The sequence below is a fragment of the Coturnix japonica genome, chromosome 1, assembly GCF_054131305.1.
Source record: "Coturnix japonica strain WE chromosome 1, WE-NBRP24, whole genome shotgun sequence".
NCBI classification, from domain to species: domain Eukaryota; kingdom Metazoa; phylum Chordata; class Aves; order Galliformes; family Phasianidae; genus Coturnix; species Coturnix japonica.
Genome location: NC_140663.1, coordinates 123,001,242 through 123,025,955, shown reverse-complemented (window position 1 = coordinate 123,025,955; position 24,714 = coordinate 123,001,242). Strand labels below are relative to the sequence as shown.

Below are 24,714 nucleotides of genomic sequence, written 5' to 3'. Positions count from 1 at the left end.
CAACAATGTATGTTTTAGTGTTTGGTTGTACGCATTGTAAAAATACCTAAGGATGTGCCTGAAGAGATATCGGGAAGGACTGGAATCACATCCCCCCCCCCCCCCCCCCCCCCCCCCGGCTCCACATACAGGAGAGAGGAGGAGAAGAAACAAGCCAGGCTCTTGGTAGCTGCAGTAAAAGGACAGAGGGGAGCTGTAAGTGCAATAAGGAGACCGGTAGGGAAGGGAATCGAGAAATTCCCTGCCAGAGGGTCAAAAGTTGAAGAGAAGGAATGAAGAAACGAAGAAAGAGAGTGCTTCTATTGTAAAAGGAGAGGCCATATGAAGAAAGATTGGAGGAAGAGAATACAGGATGAAAGTAAATAAATAAATAAATAAATAAATTAAAAAATGTTTTTAGAAGATTAGGGGGTTCAGGGGCTCTATGTGCTGAGGACCCCAGGAAAAACAGAGCCCTTGATAAAATTAAAAGTGGGTCCTCAGCGACAGGAGGTGATATTTCTTGTAGACACAGGAACAGAGAAATCAACTGTCCGGACCTTACCTCCTGGGTGTAAAATCACGTCTGAAAGCATAAATGTAGTTGGAGCAAAAGGGGAGCTATTTAAAGCTCCAGTCATCAAACATGTAGAAATAGAATCAGAAGGTAGGTATGGCATTGGATCCTTCTTGTTAGTCCCTGAAGCGGATTACAATTTATTAGGCAGAGAACTAATTGTTGAGTTAGGAATAAATTTAGAGGTACAGGGAAAGGAACTAAAAGTAAGAATATGTGCTCTCACAACCCAGAATGAGGAGAGAATTAATCCAGAGGTCTGGTATACCCCAGATACTGTAGGGAGACTGGATACTACCCCCTTTGAAGTAACCATCAAAAACCCTGAGATCCTTGTTAGGATCAAACAATACCCCTTATCTCAGGAAGGAAGGCAGGGGTTAAAGCCTGAAATTGAAAGGCTGCTAAAAAGGGGCCTTCTTGAGCCCTGCGTGTCCCCATTCAACACTCCCATATTACCCGTAAGAAAACCTAATGGAAATTATAGACTGGTCCACGACCTCCGGGAAATAAATAAAAGAACAGTAACCAGGTTTCCTGTAGTAGCTAACCCCCATACTCTATTAAGCCAATTAAGCCCTGAAAATCAGTGGTACAGTGTTATAGACTTGAAAGATGCCTTTTGGGCCTGCCCCTTAAAGGAAGAATGCAGGAACTATTTTGCATTTGAATGGGAGGACCCAGAGAACCATAGGAAGCTGCAACATAGATGGACAGTCCTTCCCCAGAGATTCACAGAATCCCCTAATTTGTTTGGTTATGCCTTGGAGCAAATTCTCTGAGGTTACAATCCGGGAAAAGGAATCACCCTCGTCCAATATGTAGACGATTTACTACTTGCAGGGGACACCCAGGAGTCTGTGAGAAAAGAAAGTGTAAAATCACTGAACTTTTTGAGTTTACAAGGATTGAAGGTTTCTAAATCAAAGCTACAATTTACCAAAGAGGAGGTAAAATACTTAGGACAATGGATTAGTAAGGGAAGTAAGAAGCTAGACCCCGAAAGAGTAAATGGAATATTATCTCTGCAACCTCCCCAGAGCAAGAGGCAGGTCAGACAGTTATTGGGATTATTAGGCTATTGCAGGCAATGGATTAGAAATTTTAGTGGAAAGATAAAATTCTTATACCAAAAGTTAACTAAGGAGGGATTGTTGAAGTGGACTCAGGAAGATGAGGAACAATTATAAAACTTGAAAACTGAACTAGTAAATGCCCCAGTTTTAAGTTTACCAGATGTAAGAAGGGCATTTATTTGTTAATACAGAAGAAGGTACTGCCTTTGGAGTTTTAACTCAAGAATGAGTGGGGAAAAAGAAGCCTGTAGGATATATCTCTAAGCTACTAGACCCCGTTAGTTGAGGATGGCCCACATGTCTGCAAGCCATAGTGGCTGTAGCCCTGCTGGTGTAATAAGCTAACAAAATCACCTTTGGGGGACAACTGAAGGTATATAACCCCCATAACATTAGGGGGGTTTTACAACAAAAGGCGGAAAAAATGGATAACAGATGCAAGGCTCTTAAAATATGAAGGGATCCTAATCAATTCCCCGAAACTGGAAGTGGAAACAACTAGTCTCCAGAACCCAGCACAATTTCCATACGGGGAACTGGTAGAAAAACTCACCCATGACTGTTTAAGAACTATAGAGGAACAGATAAAAATCAGACCTGACCTAGGGGAAGCGGAGCTGGAAGAAGGGGAAAGACTATTTGTAGATGGATCCTCAAGAATCTTAAATGAGAAACGGAAGTCAGGTTATGCTATTATTAATGGGTTAGACATGAAAGTGCTAGAATCAGGGCCTCTGAGCCCTAGCTGGTCCGCCCAAGCTTGTGAACCAAGCTCCCTAAGGTTGGAAGACTTAGATATCTTCTCGTTATGGTGGATCACCTCACATATTTTGTTGAGGCATTCCCTACAGCTAGAACAACTGCACACACAGTGGTAAAAATTTTGTTTTAAGAAATAATTCCCCGATACGGGGTCATCGAGATCATTGATTCTGACCGGGGACTTCATTTCACCTCAAAGATGGTATTAGAGGAGGTGGTGTTAGTAGATACTAAATGGGAATACCATACACTGTATCATCCTGTCATGTTTTTGTAATTTTGTAATTTTGCTATCAGTATTCCACATCATAACATCATGTAAAGCATGGATAATTTTATTGAATGTGCAGTTCAAAGAAGAAGACTACATATCCCAGAGAACATCATGGTCAGGGATAAGTCACGGGACCAGGACACTATATAATCTCGCTCCCAGGCTGGAGTTCTCTCTCTCTCAGACTTCTCGGAGAGTGGGAAGCGTTCCAGCCGTGTCGCCTAGAGTTCACAGTAGGCCTCTCAGCTTTCAGGGACTCTCTCTCTGTGTTTCGTTCGATTTATTAGCCTCAATTATATTATATTATATTGTGTTATCTTGTATTCTGATATCATATTTAGTAAAATAAGTTTTTCCTCCTTAGATTGCTGCTGTTTTTATCCCATTCCCCTTTTTTCCTTTCCAGGCTGGGGTGGCCCTACGGGGTGGCTCCCCCCTGTCACGGGCATAAGTAAATCTAGGTAACCCGTAACACACCCCCAAAGCTCAGGAAAGGTAGAAAGGATAAATGGAGAGATTAAGAAACAACTTACAAAGTTAATGTTAGAAACAAAATTATCACGGGTGAAGTATCTGCCTTTAGCCCTTCTAAATATTAGAACACAACCCTGCGCTGACATCGGACTTTCACCTTTTGAGATGTTAAACGGTATGCCTTATAACACTGACATACCCCTAGATCACCCCATGTTAGGTGATAGGAACTTGCAACCTTATGATATGCAATTAATGTCCAGAAGAAAAAAACTGTGTAAAAAGGCAATGGTGGTACAGCAACCCCCTTTGGAAATTGACACGCATTCCATAAAACCAGGAGATAAAGTATTAATAAAGAATTGGAAGGAGTCATCTCTTACCGCTCACTGGGAGGGACCCTTTCCTGTCTTGCTCACCACAGAGACTGCTATCCGGATTGCTGAGCGCAGATGGACACGTGTCTAGAGTGAAGGCACTTTGAGAATCAGTGAACTGGAAAGTGGTGGAATCCCTCCCCAAGGACTAAAACTGACTTTGAAGAGAATGAAGCAATTAGATGAGTAGTCCCGTATTCTGTGATACCCTTGATTGTATCTGTTTTCCCTTTGCGTGTTTAGATGTATAATATGCAAGGATAGCTGGTGGACATATTGTGAGAACAGGCATTCTCCTGGGGGTATCTACAAACAGTGCCATAGGAATATGTATAAATTGGCCAAATAAGCCCTAAGGGTGGGGGTAGACACTGGGCATATTGTTAAAGGGTCCAGAGAATGGTGGAGCATATTAAGTGAGGGAAAACACCCCGAGGAGTGGTGGGCTCACATTAACAGATCTGGGAAATTCTACCCTGAAATTGTGGTTAAGATGAGTCGGTTCCAAGTCTCATAAAAGCTAAGCACCGAAGCCTTCAGGCTTCACCAGAAAAGAGGGAGCAGTAGGAGTCCCCATGCTCACGACTGGTGCCAAGGAGATGGAAAACCCTGCTGCTCTAGGCAACAGAGTAGGCAGCAGAGGCATGCAGAAATGGAACTCCAGAGTGGTGGCGTATAGAAAGGTGAGACCACCCTGACCCCAGAAGGGAAAACAAGTGAGAACCACCCAGACTTGGGAAAAAGGGAATTGGAATTCACTGAAATCTAAAGGGCGTCCACCAGCATCTTTATACTTATGATTGTGGAACTGGACATTACGGACTGTATCTGTAAAAGGGGAAGAGCACTGAAACTATTTAATGCATCCAGAGACTATTGTATCCAGGTAACAATTGTTCCCCAAATTATCTATCACCCCAAAGATTCTGTTTATGATTACCAAATGGTTCCTGACCATCATTTACTAAAAAGGGAAAATTTAACCGCCCTGACCATGGCCACTCTGATGACTATAGGGGCAGCTGGAGCAGGGACGAGAATTACATCATTAGTACAACAAAATAAAAAATTCCAATCCCTCAGAATGGCAGTAGTTGAAGATTTAGCCAGAATAGAAAAATTAATCACGGCGTTAGAAAAGTCTGTTTGGTAATTATCCGAGGTAGTACTACAGAACAGACGTGGATTAGACCTTATCTTTTTACAGCAGGGGAGGACTGTGTGCCGCACTTTGAGAGGAGTGCTGTGTGTACGCTGACTATACAGGGGTTGTAAGAGACACAATGACCAAATTACAAGAGGGACAAGAAAAACGGAGAAAGGAGAGGGATGCAATAAAGCTGGTATGAATCAAAGTGTATTCTCCCTGGAAGACTACCGTGTGCCCCGGTGGCGCAAGTGGTAGGAATGCCGCCTTGCAACACCAGGGCCCGGGGTTCGAATCCCCCCTGTGGTGCAAGTGGTAGAAGTGCCGCTCTGCAGCACAGAGGCTCGAATCCCGGGAGTTGGACTCGATGATCTCTAAGGTCCCTTCCAACCCACACGAGACTATTACTATTACCTTGCTGTCCACTTTAGCGAGACTACTTATTTTATTAATCCTGGGACTAACTTTTGGACTGTTTCTGTTCAATAAACCTATTGCTATTGTTAAGGGATGGTAAGAAGCAGCCCTATTAATGTTAGTAAGAAAACAATACGAAAAAATAAATATCAAGAAAGAGGATGAATCTATCCTCCAAAGGGATAAAGAAGCAGTAAAATGATTTGATGAACAAAATCAGGATAAAATAGAAAAGAGGGGATTAAGATAAGTAAGGGTTAAGTTTGTTAGTCAAATCAAAACTCAGTGGTGCTTTCTCAGGTGTCCTGGCATGTAAACTGTGTTGTAAAATGTAAATCGTGTTGTAAACAAGGGAAACTAAGAAGCTGCAGGCATGGCAAACTACACACTGCCAGGGCACATAAGCTGCTAGTAAATAACCAGAGAATAAAAGAAGACTGCTGACTTGTCATAGGTTACCAAGGTCTAACTGTGCGCGTGACAGGGGCAGCTGCGCCGTAGGGCCCCCGGCCCAGAAGGGAAGGGAAAAAGGGGAATAGGAAAAGAGAACAGCAGCGGCAATCTAAGGAGGAAAACTTATTTTACTAAATATGATATCAGAATACAAGATAACACAATATAATACAATATGATTGAGGCTAATAAATCAAACAAAATAGAGAGAGAGAGAGTGTCTGAAAACCGAGAGGCCTACTGTGAACTCTAGGCGACACGGCTGGAACGCTTCCCACTCTCTGAGAGTCCGAGAGAGAAAGCACCAGCCTGGGAGCGAGATTATATATGTCCTCCTCCCGTGACTTATCTCTGACCACTAAGTCCTCTGGGATACGTAGTTTTCTTCTGAGAGCTGGGTATTCGGGACATTGTTATTCCACAGAACTGGAGTATGAACATTTTAATGATCCATACTGCACATGATGTTATGATGTGGAATACTGACAGCAACATTACAAAACCATGACACTCCACCCCTTATTCTACATCATTACATCATGGTTAATATATACATATATACACGTATATAAAACTTTGATAACCAAATAGTACAATTAAATGTAACATAACTACATGTATAACTATAATAACTAAGATGCACTACACCTGCAAATATATACATAGATACATAGAATTACTGACTGCACTGCCCCAACATCAAATTCCCTTGTGGTACACATTGAACATCCCCATCCATCTGCATCACCCACCAAGTGCAACCAGGTCGTTGCACAAAGCAATACCAATGAAGTAAGAAGCATATAATCACAGTCATTATTAAGGCTGGATGCTATTTTCTGCCTTGAGATGAGGCCAAACATATTGTGCCGGAACCAAGGAAGGACCAGTCCCTGTAGAAACACAAGCATATCCACAACCCCAAGTTATAAGTGGTATGGGACCTTCCCAATGCCCTGTGGCCATATTTCAAATGTTAACCATTGGCCATTCCTTGAGCACTGGGGAGGCCCTAAAATGACCATCCACACGAATTGTATTTGTATGATCACGATTCAAAAAATCCAGCACAAACAAAGCCTTACATAATCTTCCTTGTGGCGTGTCTCCCGTATTCCCCTTTTTTTGTGTAATAAGAATGGATTTCAGTGTTTGATGGATATGCTCAATGATAGCTTGTCCAGTGGGAGAATGAGCAATACATGTAATATGTCTAACCCCCCATTCTTGGAGTGTTCGAGTGGCTGGTCCATCCTTGTCTTTAGCCAAGTTATGTGCAGTCTGCAGAGACACAGCAGCAAACGATGTAAACGCGACGGAAAGAGGCAGCATCCCGGAGAGTGACGTGGGCGGGGAGGAATGCGGCAGCGGCACCGCCAGCGTCGGGGCCGGAGTGGCAGCGGAGGGCGTAGCTGACGTCGGGGCCGGAGCGAAGGGCGGGGGCGCGCGGGGGGGGGCGCGACTTCCCTTCTCCCCAGAATTGGAGCCGTGGATAGAATCCTGGCACAGGCTGTTTTCAGCACCGAGGGACAGCAGCGAGGGTGGGAGGGAGGGCAGTGGGGAATAGTCAGAAGTATTTTTTCCTTGTCTAATTTGTTTAAGCCTTTCCGTCCATTCCTGAATGAACAACAAGTATTCTGATGGTGTTAGTAACAACCAAGCAAGATTACGAGTGTCTAGCGGCATTTGTACATCCACAGTGAAAATCCATTGAATAATTTGCTTAGAAGCTTCAGATTTTATCCCATAGTCAGACGCAGTATTACGAGCCTGTTGTAACAATTTCCAGCCATGCACTTCCCACGGAGCAACTCCCTGCTGTTCGTATATCACTGGGTAAGTGAGTTGAGACACAGCTTGCCACTGTCCCTCCAGTACTGCGTCTCTAATAACCCCGGACCAATGCAAAGGTGTGTGGGAATCAAATGTTGTTTCTGCATTTAAAACAAGATAAGAATATTTTATTTCAAGGTCTCATTATATAAGTGAAGCAATTTGTAGTTATTAGGTAGAAGTCATAGGTACAAAGACTGCAGCTCCTGTCTGTCCAGCTGTCTGAAATAGAACTACTGATTTTTGGTGCTGGACAAATAAGACCTGAGTAATAAAGTATCCAAAGAGGAGAAGTTAAAATAATTAACAATATACCTATAAAAACTAGCAACAATGTATGTTTTAATGTTTTGTTGTACACACTGTAAAAATATACAAGTCATGACATACCTAAGGATGTACCTGAAGAGATATCGGGAAGGACTGGAATCACCCCCCCCCCTCCCTCCCCGGGCTCTTTGTTTAACAAAGGCCTCTGGGACAGAATGGAAGAAGCTTTGAAGGGAATCAACATATCAATATGATAAGAGTACTGAGACATCTTGGAAACAAAACAGCAGGATGGCGACTGACTGGCACAAGATAGCACGTGAATTAATAAATTTCAGAATGTAATTAACAAATGCAAACCTCGGGTAAAATTTTAACTTGGAACACCCAACCAAAGGGGAAAGGGGAGGGGAGAATATATGGGAGACAAGATATAAAACCTGTAACATCGTGTCCTTAGGTGTGCTTCTGCTATCAGGGCGCCTGCAAACGCAATCACGAATAAAAACTGCTTTTATCAGAGATACCGTCCTGACCAAAACTTATTGAGGATATTTCCAACAGGTGGAGGGCCGCTACTCTCCTAGAGTGTGTGGGAGATAACTTCCTGACACAGCCAACGAAGAAGCCAATGGGAGGAAGCAAAATTCTGGACCTGCTGTTTGTTAACAGAGAAGGTCTGGTGGGGGTTATTAAGGTTGGAGGCTGTCTGGGACAAAGTGATCATGAGATGCTAGATTTCTCGATCCTTGTTGAACCACGGAGGGGAGTCAGCAGAACTGACACCTTGGACTTCTGGAGGGCAGACTTCAGCCTCTTTAGGACCATGGTTGAGAGGGTCCCTTGGGGGGTAACTTTGGAGAGTGTGGGAGCCCAGGAAGGCTGGGAATACTTTAAGGAAATTGTTATAAAGGCGCGGGAGCAGGCTGTCCCAAAATCACGAAAGACGAGCCAACAGGCAAGGAGGCCGGGCTGACTGAACAGAGACCTTTGGCTGGATCTCAAGAAAAAAAGGAAAGTCTATGGTCTCTGGAAAAGTGGTCAAGCTACTTATGAGGATTACAGGTATGTAGTGAAGATGTGCAGGGAGAAGATGAGGAAAGCCAAAGTGCAGCTAGAACTGAGCTTGTCTGCTAAGGTGTGGGAGTTGGCGGGAGAAATGCAAATGACCAGACCAGTTATTAACCTGTGATCAGAAAATCTTGTTTATTGCTTGGCATTTATAATGCAGATAATTAACTCATACATAGTGCAAAAGCAGAGCTCATCATTGGTTCTTGATTACATGTCATCCCAAGCATCTTTGCAACGTGTAGTTATCGTCCTGATAGCTACTCCCTAGCTGAGTCCCCAAAACCATGGCCAACTTCTCATTAACACACATTCTGCTGTTCTCATTATCCTTGCAGGTGGCACGGCTGCTTAGTCAGCTGCACAGTGTCTTTATGACCCTTCTCAGCTAGCCAGTTGTCAATAAAACTCTCCACACTAAGGTAAAGGAGAACAGTAAATATTTTTATAAACACATCAACAGCAAGAGGAAGGCTAGAGAAAATCTCCACCCCTTGTTGGATGCTGAGGGAAACTTGGCCACCAAGGACTGGGATAAGGCTGAGGTACTCAATACTTTCTTTGCCTCAGTCTTTAATAGTACAACTTGTTACTCCCTGGAAACACAGCCCCCTGCATAGGTAGATGGGGAGGGGTAACAGAATAAGCCCTGCATGATCCATGATGAGATAGTTTTGGACCTGCATCGAAAGCTGGATGTTTACAAGTCCATGGGGCCGGACTTGTATCCATTACAAGTTGGATACATTAATGGATACAATTACTTGTATCCATTAATCCATTACACCCTAGAGTGAAGAGGGAGTTGGCGGATGTGGTTGCCAAACCACTCTCCATCATTTCTCAGCAGTCTTGGCTGACTGGAGATGTCCCTGTGGATTGGAGGCTGGCGAATGTGACTCCCATCTTCAAAAAGGGTCGGAAAGATGATCCTGGTAGCTACAGGCCCATCAGTCTCACCTTGGTGTCCAGGAAGGTTATGGAATGGATAATTTTGGGAACCATCATGGACCAATTAAAGGTCAGCCAGGGGATCAGGCCTAGTCAGCATGGGTTTATGAATGGTAGATCCTGTCTGACAAACCTGATTTCATTTTATGACAAGGTGACCCGCTTGGTGGATGAAGGTAGGGCTGTTGATGTGGTCTACCTGGACTTCATTAAGGCCTTTGACACTGTACCCCATAACATTCTTGTGGAGAAGCTGGCTGCCCATGGTTTGGATGGGCATACGCTCCACTGGGTGAAGCACTGGCTGGATGACCGGCCCCAAAGAGTTGTGGTCAATAGAGTGGAATCCAGTTGGCGGCCGGTCACGAGCAGCATCCCCCAGGGCTCAGTGCTGGGACCTCTTCTGTTTTACATCTTCATTGATGATCTGGATGAGGGGATTGAGTGCATCCTCAGTAAGTTTGCAGACGACACCAAGTTGGGAGGGAGTGTTGATCTGCCTGAGGGGAGAATGGCACTACAGAGGGACCTGGATAGACTTGATCGATGGGCCAAGGTTAACGGCATGAGTTTCAATAGGACCAAGTGTTGGGTCCTGCATTTTGGTCACAACAACCCCAGGCAACCCTACAGGCTTGGGTAGGTGTGGCTGGAAAGATGCCTGATGGAAAGGGACCTTGGTGTACTGATGGACAGTCAGCTGAATATGAGCCAGCAGTGCGCCCAGGTGGCCAAGAAGGCCAATGGCATCCTGGCTTGCTTCAAGAATGGTGTGGTGAGCAGGACGAGAGAAGTCGTCCTGCCCCATACTCAACATTGGTGGGCCTCACCTCGAGTACTGTGTTCAGTTTTGGGCACCTCAGTACAAAAAAGACATGGAGGTACTGGAGCAGGTCCAGAGAAGGGCAACGAGGCTTGTGAAGGGCTTGGAAAATCAACCCTATGAGGAGAGGCTTGAGGGATCTGGGGCTGTTTAGTGTGGGGAAAAGGAGACTGAGGGGAGACCTAATCGCTCTCTTCCAGTATCTGAAGGGTGCTTACAGTGAGAGCAGGGCAAGTCTCTTCTCACTGGTGACAAGTGACAGGACGAGGGGAAATGGCCTCAAGTTACACCAAGTTAAGTTTAGGTTGGACATTAGGAAACACTTCTTTACAGAAAGAGTAGTTAAACATTGGAATAGGCTCCCCAGGGAGGTGGTTGAGTCACCATCCCTAGATGTGTTTAAGAGCCGTTTGGAAGTGTTGCTCAGAGATATGATTTAGCAGAAGGTTGTTAGAGTTAGGGTACTATGGTTAGGCTGTGGTTGGACTTGATGATCTTTAAGGTCTTTTCCAACCTGGGTAATTCTATGATTCTATGATTCTATGTGGTTGGGGAAGCGGCATAGGCAGGGGCTGTAAAGACATCGGCAGAGCGCTTGGAGAGACTGATGCCTCCTTCATAAGCGGTTCCAAGTCCTGCAGCTTCTCAGTTAATGTTTTAATATCCTTCTCTAATGCTTTCTCATTCTCTCCATTGTCCGAATCACTTTTGCTCTCAGGAGCTTCTTGCTTCTCTGCACACCCCTCAGCCCCCCATACCGTATCTTCCTTACTTGCCACCACCGGACCTGCCGGAGATGTTGAAGAGGTTGAGGACAGGAGAGTATTCGGGGATTCTGCGGCAGCCCTAACTTGTGAGGCTGATGAGCAAATGGAGTACAAGACTACTGGTAACAGGGAGTCAAATTCTAACCTTAACTGAGCACTAGGTCTGGACAGGGCTTGTACCGCAGCAGCAGCGATCTGCTGCTCGGCTTGCATATTCTTCAGTGTATTTATAATCAGTTTCCACATAGGACCCAAGCCTCACAAGTGCTTGTGTTCCTTGTTTTCCGAAGAACAGAGTCCCACATATGGTCCCGTATTTCTTGCCATTCGGCTACACTGAACATCAGTGACACCTCCTGAAGGTATACATTCTTCCGAGCCCATTTTACCAGCTCGGATATGCCTTTAGGAGATACCTGCTCCCCTCTCTTAGAGGGAATACTTATGAGCAGTTTCTCCACAGCTTCCCACACCATCATGGCTTGCAGAGGGTGGGATGCGACCCTGCTTCCAGCTACTGCAACACTTACAGCTTTTTGCCATGCGGCGCCAACCATCTGCTGTGACCGCTGTCCTCTTGCAGTTCACCCACCGTCTTTGATCTGGACGGTGCTTCGGGACCCTGCCACACCAGCTCAGGTCCCGGTTCTTCCAACTTCACTCTCCCGTTGCTTCAGTGAAGTTTTGACGTCCAACCTTAAAAGGTCCCTGTTCGGGCGCCAAATGTTGGTGAACGTGAGGGCAAAAGGTCAGCGCACTGGGACAAACAGCCACACACCATGTCACGGGTTAACTGAAAAAAAAATCTACCTGTGTCCGTGACAGGGGGGGAGAGTCCAGCCCCAAAGTGGGGCCCCGCAGGGGCCCTAGGCCGAAGGAAAAGGGAAAAGTTAATTAGGGAAAAAGAAAACAGTGGCAACGATCTAAGGAGGCAAACTTATTTACTAAATACTATATCGTAATACAGGTTAACACAATATAATACAATATAATTGAAATTAGGCTAACGAATCAAGCAAAATAGGAGAGAGAATGAGTCCCAAAACCGAGAGGCCTACTGTAACTCTAGGCGAAACGGTTGGAAGGCTCCCACAGGCTCTCCTGGATGCCAGAACTCGAAAGACATCAGTCCAGCCTGGGAGTGAGATAATATAGTGTCCAGGTCCCGTGACTTATCTCTGACCGTGATGTTCTCTGGGAGATGTAGTCTTCTTCTGTAAGTTGCACATTCGGTAAAATTATTCATGCTTTATATGATGTTATGATGTGGAATACTGATAGCAAAATTACAAAATTATTAAACCATGACACACCAATATGGTTAAATATAGCTGAGTCCATTTATTGCTCACAAAGCTGTACTTTTATAGCAGACAGACGAGGGCGTTCGAAAATCACACACACTAATTGGAGGAAATGTACTGCAATAACAACCCTAAAACCCCCCTTTAAAGCCATGAGCCATTCATTCTTATCCTAGAGGTGTCCTTGGTTCTCATGCTGTTTATCCTGCTCTACAGCTGCTGCTCTGTGAAATCCTTATCTTGAACCATAGCTGCTGCTGTGTAAAATTCTTCTTGTATTACCACAATATAGTAGACGAACTGTCTATCATGCGTAATGCTGATGAATCCATGGTGGTAACAGATACATCTGATGGGGACCAGGATTCCCAACTGTTTTCCTCCCAACCTGCATCATCAGTGTCTCAGCTATCAAAAGAAGATGTCCTCCTGCTCGTGCAAGTGACAACAGTAAGACTATGTTGTGTTTTGCCCTGAGGCTTTACCTATGTGATTATGGAAAAGATATGAAGAAGTAGCATAAAAAAAAACACTCCTGCACTTCAAGCACAGGTAAAAGAATTGCAAGACAGTTCAGCCACCAAGGTGAACTTCTCCAAAAAGGTGATTGCTCCAGTTACTGCGGGACATGGCAATAGCCGTAAGACCAACGGAGGTAATGAATAGAGGGGCCCTGCCCCCAGCCAGGGGAGGGAAAGGTATAATAGAGTGTATTGGACTGTGTGGATAAGATGGCCTGGCACATGAGAACAACAGAAATATAAGGTTGTCACGGGTTAACTGAAAATCTACTTGCACCCGTGACAGGGGGGCAACTGGCCTGCAGGGCCGCTGTCTGCAGCGACTCGGCACGGACTCAGATGTGAACGATACAAATCGTTTATTACAAGTTCTCACATCCCTTATATACCTTCACAGGTTGTTATTTTCTAACTTTCCCATCCACCCTTACAACTTTCCCAAACACCTTACATGTCAACAAAGCATTCTACAAAACACTTTTCAACTGTCCATGCAGGCACATATCCAATCAGAGCTGTGAGACTCTTCTTCTCCTTGCAGAGGTGTCCTTGGTTCCCATGCTGTTTATCTTGCTCCACAGCTGCTGCTCTGAACAGCTTATCTTGTATTCCCACAATTCCCCCTTTTTTGTTTATTGACAAGCTACTACCATACTATAAAATAATAACACTACTTATATTAATAACAAAATCATTATAACTCAATCAAGGCCTCGATTGACAATACTCTAAAAGTGAAAAAAGAGACAAGTCAAATACAACATAACAACATTACTGTTAAACCCACTAAAAAGAACAAACATGTTTGTACTGCAACCTAAGTTTCTGCAACCTGAAAATAAATCCATGAGGGTCCCATTGTGTTAATCTGTGATCAGGAAAAGTCTTCAATTTTTATATACTCTGATATATTGATTTTTAATGACCACTAAAATTTGTGCAATAAATGCTTTTAAGATGTTCATAACCATGCTCTACCAACTGAGTTATCCGGGCTAATAATTGATTAATGATCGCACAATTTAATGGAATAGCATGTCAAATAGAACCAATTTTAGAGGACAAATGTACTAGAGTATCACTAGGGGCATTAATACTTATTGACCCTTGAGAAACAGCAAGCCATGTTGGTGGTGGATGTGACAGGTAGTGCCAGCAGGGCGTCCCCTGCTTCAAGGTGCACCTTTCCTCTCTCACCCATCACAGATTCTCTCCTGCATTCAGGGTCTGAAGGATTTCTTCCAGTTGTACACCATACCCACGTGGCCAGTGCGTGATATAGAGCCCAAGTGGAACACCTGCTTGGAAAACAGAATAAGCTATCAGATTTAGTTCTATTAGCGTGCACTTTTGTCTGAAATGATGCATGGTTATATTTCAAAAATCCCAATTAGTCAGATGTAAGAGAGGTATCTATTCTATGATACAGGGTCAAGAGCTCGTAGAATTTGTAGACGATGTCGACCTCGCTGTATTAGCATAGCAAACATTTCCACTCGTGATGTAATAGTTTTTGAAAATGTATGAGGTAAAAATACCCATTCGAGGATAACGAGAGGATCCTTTCTTGAGGTATCCCATTGACATAACAAGCTATATGGCTCTGATATAAGTTGGATATTATTATGAGATGTACTGGAAGTGATAAACAAACACGATGGCTATATCGATTTTGCACTGATGTTATTACACAGTCTAAGCATTGTTGTGCTTCTGGTGTTAATTGTCTTTTAGAAGTTAGATCTGGGTCTCCTTTCAGTAGTTTGAATAAAGGATGCAGCTCTTGAGTAGTAATTCCCAAAAGTGGCCGCAACCAATTGATGGTTCCTAATAACTTTTGCAGATCGTTTAATGTCCGTATGTGAGGTACTATTTTGAGGATTTGTGGCTGAATAGTGTGAGATGCAATTTTCAATATTGCTTCTTTTCTGCACTGCTCTAAGACATCACAGTACGCTGTAGAGAAATTTGTCGTTCCTGCTCCCTTCAAATTATCATCAGGAGGAAATGCGCCCAATTCGCCTTCCCGATCTACTGGACCAGGGTCACAACGATCCCCTGGTTTCGATCCGTCCGTGTCTTTAACCACGTTACACGCGGGCTGCACAGACGCAGCAGCGCACGACGTGGGCGGAGCGGGGGGCGGAAGCGGCGCGACGAACGTCGTAGGCGGAGCGAAGGGCGGGGGCGCCGTAGAGGGCGGCAACGCGGCGAACGTCGGGGGAGGAGCGAACGGCGGGAGCGCGAAGGGGGGCGGCTGCGGCCCCTCGTCTCCCCGAATCGGGGAGGGGTCGGAGCCGCCAGTTGAATCCGGGCACGGGCCGCTTCCCGCAGCGAGAGGCAGCGGCGGGGTTGGGACGGAGGGCGGCAGGGAATGGTCGGAATAAATTCTTTCCCGTCGTGATTGCTTAATCCCTTCCATTATCCGGCTCCAAACGGGCAACAGCTTAGCAGCCTTTCTGTCTTTAGCGAGAGAAGCCTTGTAGAGTTTTGAGCCGATTTTGTCCTAAAGTTCTCCATCGAGAGAGAACTCAGTTTTTGGAAATTCAGGGACATTTTTGCTTATCCATTTAAGAAGAGTAGCTAATGCTGAAGTAGACGCAGTCTTATCCTGATACGGTAACACTGACCGCAATACTTCGAGATTTACTTTCTGCTCCTTCGTTAGTGAGCTCCCCATAGTTCCCGACTGCTCACCTTCTGTCCTGCAGAACGGTGCGGGTGCGCGCGAAACAGTCTCTCCGAAGTTCAGTCGGGCGACGCTGCCGGACCGGGCTCGCTCAGCCGTGGGTTGATTTGCTCCACGTTGTGGGCGCCATTTGCAGCGACTCGGCACGGACTCAGATGTGAACGATCCAAATCGTTTATTACAAGTTCTCACATCCCTTATATACCTTCACAGGTTGTTATTTTCTAACTTTCCCATCCGCCCTTACAACTTTCCCAAACACCTTACATGTCAACAAAGCATTCTACAAAACACTTTTCAACTGTCCATGCAGGCGCATATCCAATCAGAGCTGTGAGACTCTTCTTCTCCTTGCAGAGGTGTCCTTGGTTCCCATGCTGTTTATCTTGCTCCACAGCTGCTGCTCTGAACAGCTTTTCTTGTATTCCCACAGCTGTCCACAAAAAGGAAAAGGAAAAAGGGAAAGGGAAAAGAAAACAGCGGCAACGATCTAAGGAGGCACACTTATTTACTCAATACTATATCGAAATACATAATAACACAATATAATACAATATAATTGAAATTAAGGCTAATGAATCAAGCGAAATAGGAGAGTGAGTCCCAAAACCGAGAGGCCTACTGTAGCTCTAGGAAAAACGGCTGGACTGCTCCCCCCTGGCTGCAAGGATTCAAGAGGAGGAGTCCAGCCTGGGAGTGAGATTATATAGTGTCCTGGTCCCGTGACTTATCCCTGACCGGGATGTTCTCTGGGATATATAGTCTTCTTGTGTGAGCTGAACATTCGATAAATTATCCATACTTTACATGATGTTATGATGTGTAATACTGATAGCAAAATTACAAAACCATGACACCTGTGCTGCCCTCAGAAGTTCCCTCTATGAAGTACACCCACAGTCTACAGGGCAGAGGGACCTGCCCAATATCATTAGCCAGTAGCTGGGTGCTGGTAAGCAACCATCTGTATCTGCACACCTCTGGCAGCAGTCCCTGAGCCAAAGGGAGAGGTGAAGTTCTGCGAAGAGAGAGCAAGGGCTTCACATAGCTCCCATGCAAGATGTGCCCCATGTCAGCTCTGCAGTGATTCCTGTTCTGCTCCCTCTCCAGTCTGCACATGAGCAGCAGGGTAAGTCCTGCCTGCCTGCAGATGCTGCGAAGGATGGGCTGCATGCGATCAATGGCTTACAAGGTTCATGGGGTTTCGGGAGATGTGCTTGGGAAGGTGGAAACTGGACGGGTACATGTACATGGTTGGAGGGCACAATGCACCCTAATGCCTTCAAGTCACCAAGGGATACAAATCCATTTATATTCATGGGGTGACTGAGGGTTCCCAAGAGCTGACTATTTTGGAGGCCAAAATAAGCCTCATTGCTAAAGACTGGCAAAAGTACCCTATTGTGACTGGTCCAGGGGCTCCCTGTATACTTGATATTGATTACCTCAGAAGGGAATATTTCAAATAACCCAAACCATCCTGGGACCTCTACCGTCCAGGGGAGAGAGACATAGTCATGGATGCCATGGAGTTTTCTCTCAGATTTACTGCTGCGTCACACTCCTTAAATATCATCCTTATTCCCGCACAGCCATGTACACCCGCTACGCAAACCTTTTGCAGGTGAGAAGACCTATACACAGACCTGTAGAGAGTGTTATTTACAGCTGGTTAGCTGAGAAGGGTCGTAAACACAGACCTTATAGAAGGGCCTAGACGATACGGGCCGCTGACGTCCTTAAGACTGCAACAGCGCGCTGACAAAAAGGTATGGGAAGGCAAGCGGTTTATGAATAATTTTCTTGCTTTTTTTAAAAAAGTGTCAAGTATTTTCTTGCTTTTTGAGAAAAAGGCGTCAGGTTAAGGGGATAGACTTGCAAAAGGAACTCCCCGAGCTATTGGCATATGGGTATGCTAAAGGCTTATTTCAGAATCCGCATTTAGTGCATGATCTTGCTGAGTGGCTGTCAGGGGAGAAAGGGACAATAGAGTATACTGGACTGTGTGGATTAAGTGGCCTGGCACATCTCAACCACAGAAATATAAAGCCTTGGTGGACACTGGTGCACAATGCACCCTAATGCCCTCAAGTCACCAAGGGGCACAACCAATGTATATCCATGGAGTGACTGGGGGTTCCCAAGAATTGACTCTGTTGGAGGCCGAAATAAGCCTCACTGGTAAAGACTGGCAGAGACACCCTATTGTGACTGGTCCAGAGGCTCCATGTACATTGGGTATCGATTACCTTATGATGGTATATTTTAAGGATCCCAAGGGGTATCAATGGGACTTTGGGATAGCTGCTGTTAACACAAATGGTGTTAAGCAGCTGTCAGCTTTACCTGGTCTGTCAGAAGATTCTTCTGCTGTGGGGTTGCTCCAGGTAAAAGACCAAGAGGTACCAATTGCCACCAAAGTGGTGCACAGACAGCAGTACCACACCAATAGGGACTCATTGCTCCTCATTCACAATCTAAGTCGCCAATTAGAGAATCAGGGAGTGATTAGCAAAACTCACTCGCCTTTTAACAGCCCCATATGGCCAGTGCGAAAAACCAGTGGGGAATGGAGGCTGATGGTAGATTACCGTGGCCTGAATGAAGTCACACCTCCATTAAGTGCTGCTGTACCAGACATGCTAGAACTCCAGTATGAATTGGAGTCAAAAGAAGCTAGGTGGTATGCCACCATTGACATTGCTAATGCCTTCTTTTCCATCCCATTGGCTGCAAAATGTAGGCCACAGTTTGCTTTTACCTGGAGAGGTATTCAGTATACCTGGAACTGTTTACCTCAAGGGTGGAAGCACAGCTCAACAATTTGCCATGGATTGATCCAAGCTGTCTTGGAACAGGGTAATGCTCCTGAGCACATGCAGTATATTGATGATATTGTAGTGTGGGGCCATACAGCAGCAGAGGTTTTCAAGAAAGGGAAACAGATAATCCAAATTCTCTTGCAAGCTGGTTTTGCCATTAAGCGCAGCAAGGTGAAGGGGCCTGCCCAGGAAATCCAGTTCTTAGGTATAAAATGGCAAGATGGGCGTCGTCACATCCCAGCAGATGTGATTGACAAAATCACTGCTATGTCTCCACCCACAAAAAAAACAGAGACCCAATCTTCTCTGGGAGTAGTGGGCTTTTGGAGAATGCATGTCCCAAACTACAGCCACATAGAGAGCCCCCTCTATCAATTAACATGGAAGAAGAATAATTTCTCATGGGGTCCTGAGCAGCAGCAGGATTTTGAGCAGATAAAAGAAGAGATAGCCCGTGCTGTGGCCTTGGGGCCAGTACGGACGGGACAGGATGTGAAGAACATCCTCTACACTGCTGCTGGAGAGAAAGGTCCCACCTGGAGTTGGTGGCAAAGAGCCTCAGGAGAGACCCGAGGCCGACCCCTAGGATTTTGGAGTCAAGCATATAAAGGGTCTGAGGAGCACTACACTCCGACTGAGAAGGAGATCTTAGCCTTGTATGAGGGGGTTCGGGATGCTTCTGAAGTAGTTGGGACAGAGGTTCAGCTTCTTCTAGCACCTTGCTTGCCTCTAATAAACTGGATGTTTAAAGGACAGGTTCCTTCCACCCATCATGCTACTGATGCCACTTGGAGTAAGTAGATTTCATTAATTACTCAACAAGCTCGAATGGGAAAACTCAGCCATCCTGGAATTCTAGAAGTGAACATGGACTGGCCTGAGAGTAAAAAAATTGAGGCACCACCATACAATGAGATACCAGAAAATGAGAAGAAATTTGCCCTATTCACAGACGGATCATGTCGTATTGTAGGGAAGCATCGCAGATGGAAAGCTGCTGTATGGAGCCCCACACGACAAGTTGCAGAGGCCACTGAAGGTAAAGGAGAATCAAGTCAATTCGCAGAGGTAAAGGCTGTTCAGCTGGCTTTAGATGTGGCTGAATGGGAGAGGTGGCCAATGCTTTATCTTTATACTGATTCATGGATGGTGGCAAATGCCTTATGGGGGTGGTTGCAACAGTGGCAAGATGATAATTGGCAACGAAAGGGTAAACCTGTTTGGGCTGCTGAACTGTGGAAAGACATTGCTGCCTGAATAAGGAACATTGTTGTAAAGGTGCGCCATGTTGTAAGAAGCCATGCTTTTTACATTACTGTCTCAAAGTTTGCTGAAATGGAGACACGCAGGAGATGGACAAGTCCGGGAGCTACGAAAGGGAGATAAGATACTGATCAATGGCCCTTGAGTGGTCTTTTTGTGTTGGCCTATCTCAAGGAAGATGGCCATCCCTGAGGACTAATGGCCCTTAAGTGGTCTTTCCTGTTGGCCCATCTCAAGGAAGATTGACAGCTCTGAGGAAGTCACAAGACTCTGACCCGAGCCGTCCCGAAATGTCTCGAAGGCTGGAAAGAAGGATAAAAAGGGCACGGACAAACCCCGAATTTTGGGAGAGGTTTTCTGACACCAGATGCCTCTCTACGCGAGCGCCTGCATGCTGAAGAAGATGGCTGCATGCTGAAGAACCTTTGTGGGCTTCTAGGTATCTGACCTCAGATCCCTCCACCGTTGTCCTACTGCTGCCTATTCTCTCTTCTGGGATTGCTGCTCGAGACTCTGCTCCGAGGGACCTCGCTGCCCGAGACTCTGCTTCTAGAGACCACGATACTCTGACCATCTTTTCTGCGATTCGCCGATCTGCTGCTTGCAGCCTGCTACTCCGTTGCTGCTCTCCCCTACGCTTATTTTGCCCCGGACCAACGTTAACAACGTGCTACGGGACGCTGCTGCATCCAGGAGGTGACTATTCCCCGCTTTAACGTAATTCTTGCTCTTTTCTACCTTTTTCTATCGCCTACTTTCCCTTCCCCATCACCCTAATTTTGGCATTCGTCACTCTCTCTTCCCCATCCCCTCAATTGTCTATTATTTCCAATAAACTGGTCGGATCAACATTTGAATGCTCTTCTTCTTAATCTCACGCCGGGCATAACATTATTAAAAGAACCTTTGCCTCACTCCTAAATTGGAGCGAGACACATGTAGATGCTCATGTGCCTAAAAGTAAGGCTACTGAAGAACATAAAAATAACCATCAGGTCGATCGAGCCACCAAAATTGAGGTGGCTCAAATAGACTTGCACTGGCAGAACAAGGGTGAATTATTCCTAGCTCGGTGGGCCCACGAGACTTCAGGTCATCAAGGAAGGGATGCAACATATAAGTGGGCCAGAGACCGAGGGGTGGACTTAACTATGGACGCTATTGCTCAGGTTATTCACGACTGTGAAACATGCGCCATAATTAAACAAGCCAAGAGGATGAAAACTTTTTGGGGGGAAGGGCGATGGCAAAAGTATAAATATGGAGAGGCATGGCAGGTTGATTATATCACCTTGCCACGATCTCGCAACGGTAAGCGTAATGTTCTCACCATGGTGCAGGCAACCACTGGGTGGCTCGAAACATACGCAGTACCCCATGCTACCGTATTAGGGTTGGAAAAGCAAATCCTGTGGCGGCATGGCACTCCGGAAAGAATTGAATCTGATAATGGGGCACATTTCAAAAATTCCCTTATAAATACTTGGGCCAAAAATTATGGCATTGAGTGGATTTACCATATTCCCTATCATGCACCAGCTTCTGGTAAGATTGAACGATTCAATGGGTTGTTGAAAACTATGTTGAAAGCAATGGGTGGTGGAACGTATAAAAATTGAGAGAACCATTTAGCAGAAGCCACCTGGTTGGTCAACACTCGAGGATCTAGTAATCGTAATGGTCCTAACCAATCCATCTCCCTACGTACCGTGGAGGGAGATAAGGTTCCTATAGTACACATAAAGAGTGTGTTGGGAAAAACAGTTTGGGTCCTTCCAGCGTCTGGAAAGGGCAAACCTCTCCGGGGAACTGTCTTTGCTCAGGGACCTGGGTGCACGTGGTACGTGATGGACAAAAATGGGAATGTCCAATGTGTACCACAAGGGAATTTGATGTTGGGGGAGTGCAGCCAATGATTTCTTGTAGATATATAGGTAGAGTCTCAGAAATATTTGACGAATGTCCAATTAGGTACAGGACATAAGATAGAGTGGATTAATGTTAAGGAAACACTTTTTTCCTATATGCCTTTATTAGGCATTCTGTAAGCAAGTTTTCCATCTGGACTCTATATCGTGTACTGGCCATGCATGTGTAGAGCACACATGGAAAGAAGTATAAGTCAAAAGGAAATCTGCTGTGGCGGCTGGGAAGGGATGAGTGCACCATGATATGGGGGATGCCCTACTAGTGCTGCCTTTCTCCTCCATCGCTGACATATTTTTTCTTTTTCTGGCAGTTTTGCCATTTTCTCAAAATTAAAAAATAGTGGGTTAGGTTATAGAGTTTAGTTCTCAACTTAGGGATTTGTATGGAATAAATATAAATTGCTGAGAAAATAAGGTTGCTGATTATTCACAACTATACGTATGAGTGTGTATGTATGTATAAATATAATGTAATGATGTAGAATAAGGGGTGGAATGTCATGGTTTAATAATTTTGTAATTTTACTATCAGTATTCCACATCATAACATCATATAAAGCATAAATAATTTTACTGAATCTGCAACTTACGGAAGAAGACTACATCTCCCAGAGAACAACACGATAGGTCACGGGACCTGGACTCTATATTAACTCGGTCGCAGACTAGACTGATGTCTTTCGTGTTCTGGCGTTCAGGGGAGTGTGTGAGAGCCTTCACCGTTTCGCCTAGATTTCACAGTAGGCCTCTCGGTTACGGGACTCATTCTCTCTCCTATTTTGCTTGATTCGTTAGCTCAATCTTCAATTATATTTTATTATATTGTGTTATCCTGTATTTCGATATAGTATTTATTAAATAAGTGTGCCTCCCTAGATCGTTGCCGCTGTTTTCTTTTCCTAATTAACTTTTTCCTTTTGGCCTAGGGCCCCTGCGGGGCCCACGGACCCTGTCACGGAAGCAGGTGGATTTTTTTTTCGTTCAAACCATGACAGTGGCGTAAATTTGGAGATGTAATTTTTCTGGGAATGATAGATGGGGAGATGGCTAAAAACTGCGGGATGTGGTGGCGTGTGGTTTATAATGATTTGCTGCAATATCTGTCAGAAAAGGAAGCAGCAGAGCAAGCTAGTGCTGTGCAGGGGAGGAATAAGAATTACAATGAATGGTCAGATTGCCCGGTGCCCCCTGCTGTGTCCACCGTAAAGTTGCCGCCGGCCGCCGAGCCTGCGTTGCCGGTGGCTGCGGAGCCGAGTGCCCCGTCTCCGTCTCCCGGCACGTCTGTATCAGACGAGCCGCCTGCATCGACCATGGCGCTACAGCCGGCCCCCGCGAACCCCCTTTACAATGAGCCGCTCCCTGGGGCACAGAGTGACCTGGCGGAGGCCGTTGCGCGGGAGCGGGGGGGGGGGGCCTGGGCTGCGCTGGTGCGGGCTTGTTTAGAGGCGGGAGACGGTGAGGTGTTGGAAGCTGTGCAACAGATAGTGCTGCCGGTGGGGTATTCGCCTGATCCTGCAGGCGGGATACAGGCTACTATCAGTGCTTTAGATTGGAAGTTGTTGTCACAATTGCTGTCTACGGTTAGTCAGTTTGGAGTAAAAAGTGAGCCAGCGAGACAGACACTGGATTATATCTGGAGTACTCAGGTTTTGTTGCCATCTGATTGTCGGGCTATAACTAGGTTGATATTTTTGCATCACCAACAACTGCTATTTAATGCTTATTGGGAAGAGATGTGCCAACAGAGCGTTGCGATAGTTAGGCAGCCCGGAGGTCCCTTGTATAATGTAACCGCTGAAGAACATTTAGGGGTGGGTCCTTTCATCCGGACGGAGGCCCAGGCTTTATTAGGACCAGTTAAATGTAGGGAGTCAATGTATCTGGCCAGGCAGGCTATGGATAAGATCAAGGCACCAGGTGGGCTGCCGTCTTATATGGGAATCCAGCAGGGAAGAAATGAGGATTTTGGAGCGTTTACAGATAAGGTAGCCAGAGCCATAGAGAAGGCTGGAGTACCAGAGTACATGAGGGAAATAATGTTAAAACATTGTGCACTTCAGAATTGTAATGCTACGGCTCGTGGCATTCTAAGTACTTTGAGGAGTAATTGGACAATAGAGGAGGCGTTAGACAGATTATCGAGTGTGCCCACAGGGGCTCAGGCTTTCATAGTTGAGGCTATTAAAGAGCTAGGGGCAGGATTAAAGGCACAGGCTGAGGCTTCTCAGAATCAAGCGTTAGCAGCTCTTGCACCCTTACAAGCATCTGCGGTAACCAGTGCAGGCCCAAGCACCTCTTTTAAATGTTTCCGGTGCGGCGTTAAGGGACATTTGCGACGGAATTGCCAAGCTGTCGGAGTGTGGTGCCAGAACTGCCGCTCGGACAACCACAACACCATCACCTGCCGTCGCCGGTCAGGAAACCTCCAGCCCAGCGCGAGAAAGAACAGCGGCTGCGCTCCGACACAAGCAGCCGTTACCAGCCAGCGGCCGCCTTCCGCCCCGTCCACGTCGCTCGCCGCATTGTCGGTCTCTATGGCACCCCCGACCTCTGCTTCGCCCACGTCGTTCTCTGCGCCTCACCATGCCGCCCCCCTCTCGTCGTGCACGGCTGCGTCTGTGCAGCCCGCGTGTAACGTGATTAAAGACACGGATGGACCGAAACCAGGGGATCGTTGTGACGCCGGTCCTGTAGATCCAGAAAGTGAATCGGACGCATTTCCACCTGATGATACTTTGAAGGGAGCAGGAATGACAAATTTCCCTACAGCGTTCTGTGATGTCTTAGAGTAGTGCAGAAAAGAAGCAATATTAAGGGGTGATGCTGACACACTGCAAACTTTTCCTGCGTTGTATCAGCCGAATCAGGTCCCCCGTTGGGAATCCCTGCCTTATGAGGCAGTGAAGGAGCTAAGGGAGTCAGTGAGAACATACGGA

General features: G+C 45.8%; 1 long non-coding RNA gene across 1 annotated transcript; it reads left to right on the top strand.

Annotated features, from left to right (window-relative positions):
* The first annotated feature begins 19,395 nt into the window (after positions 1-19,395).
* On the top strand, positions 19,396-20,701 carry LOC146762690 (uncharacterized). The gene is made up of 2 exons (XR_014941372.1): positions 19,396-20,289; positions 20,404-20,701. It is a non-coding gene; the product is annotated as an uncharacterized LOC146762690 (long non-coding RNA).
* Positions 20,702-24,714: the final 4,013 nt, after the last annotated feature.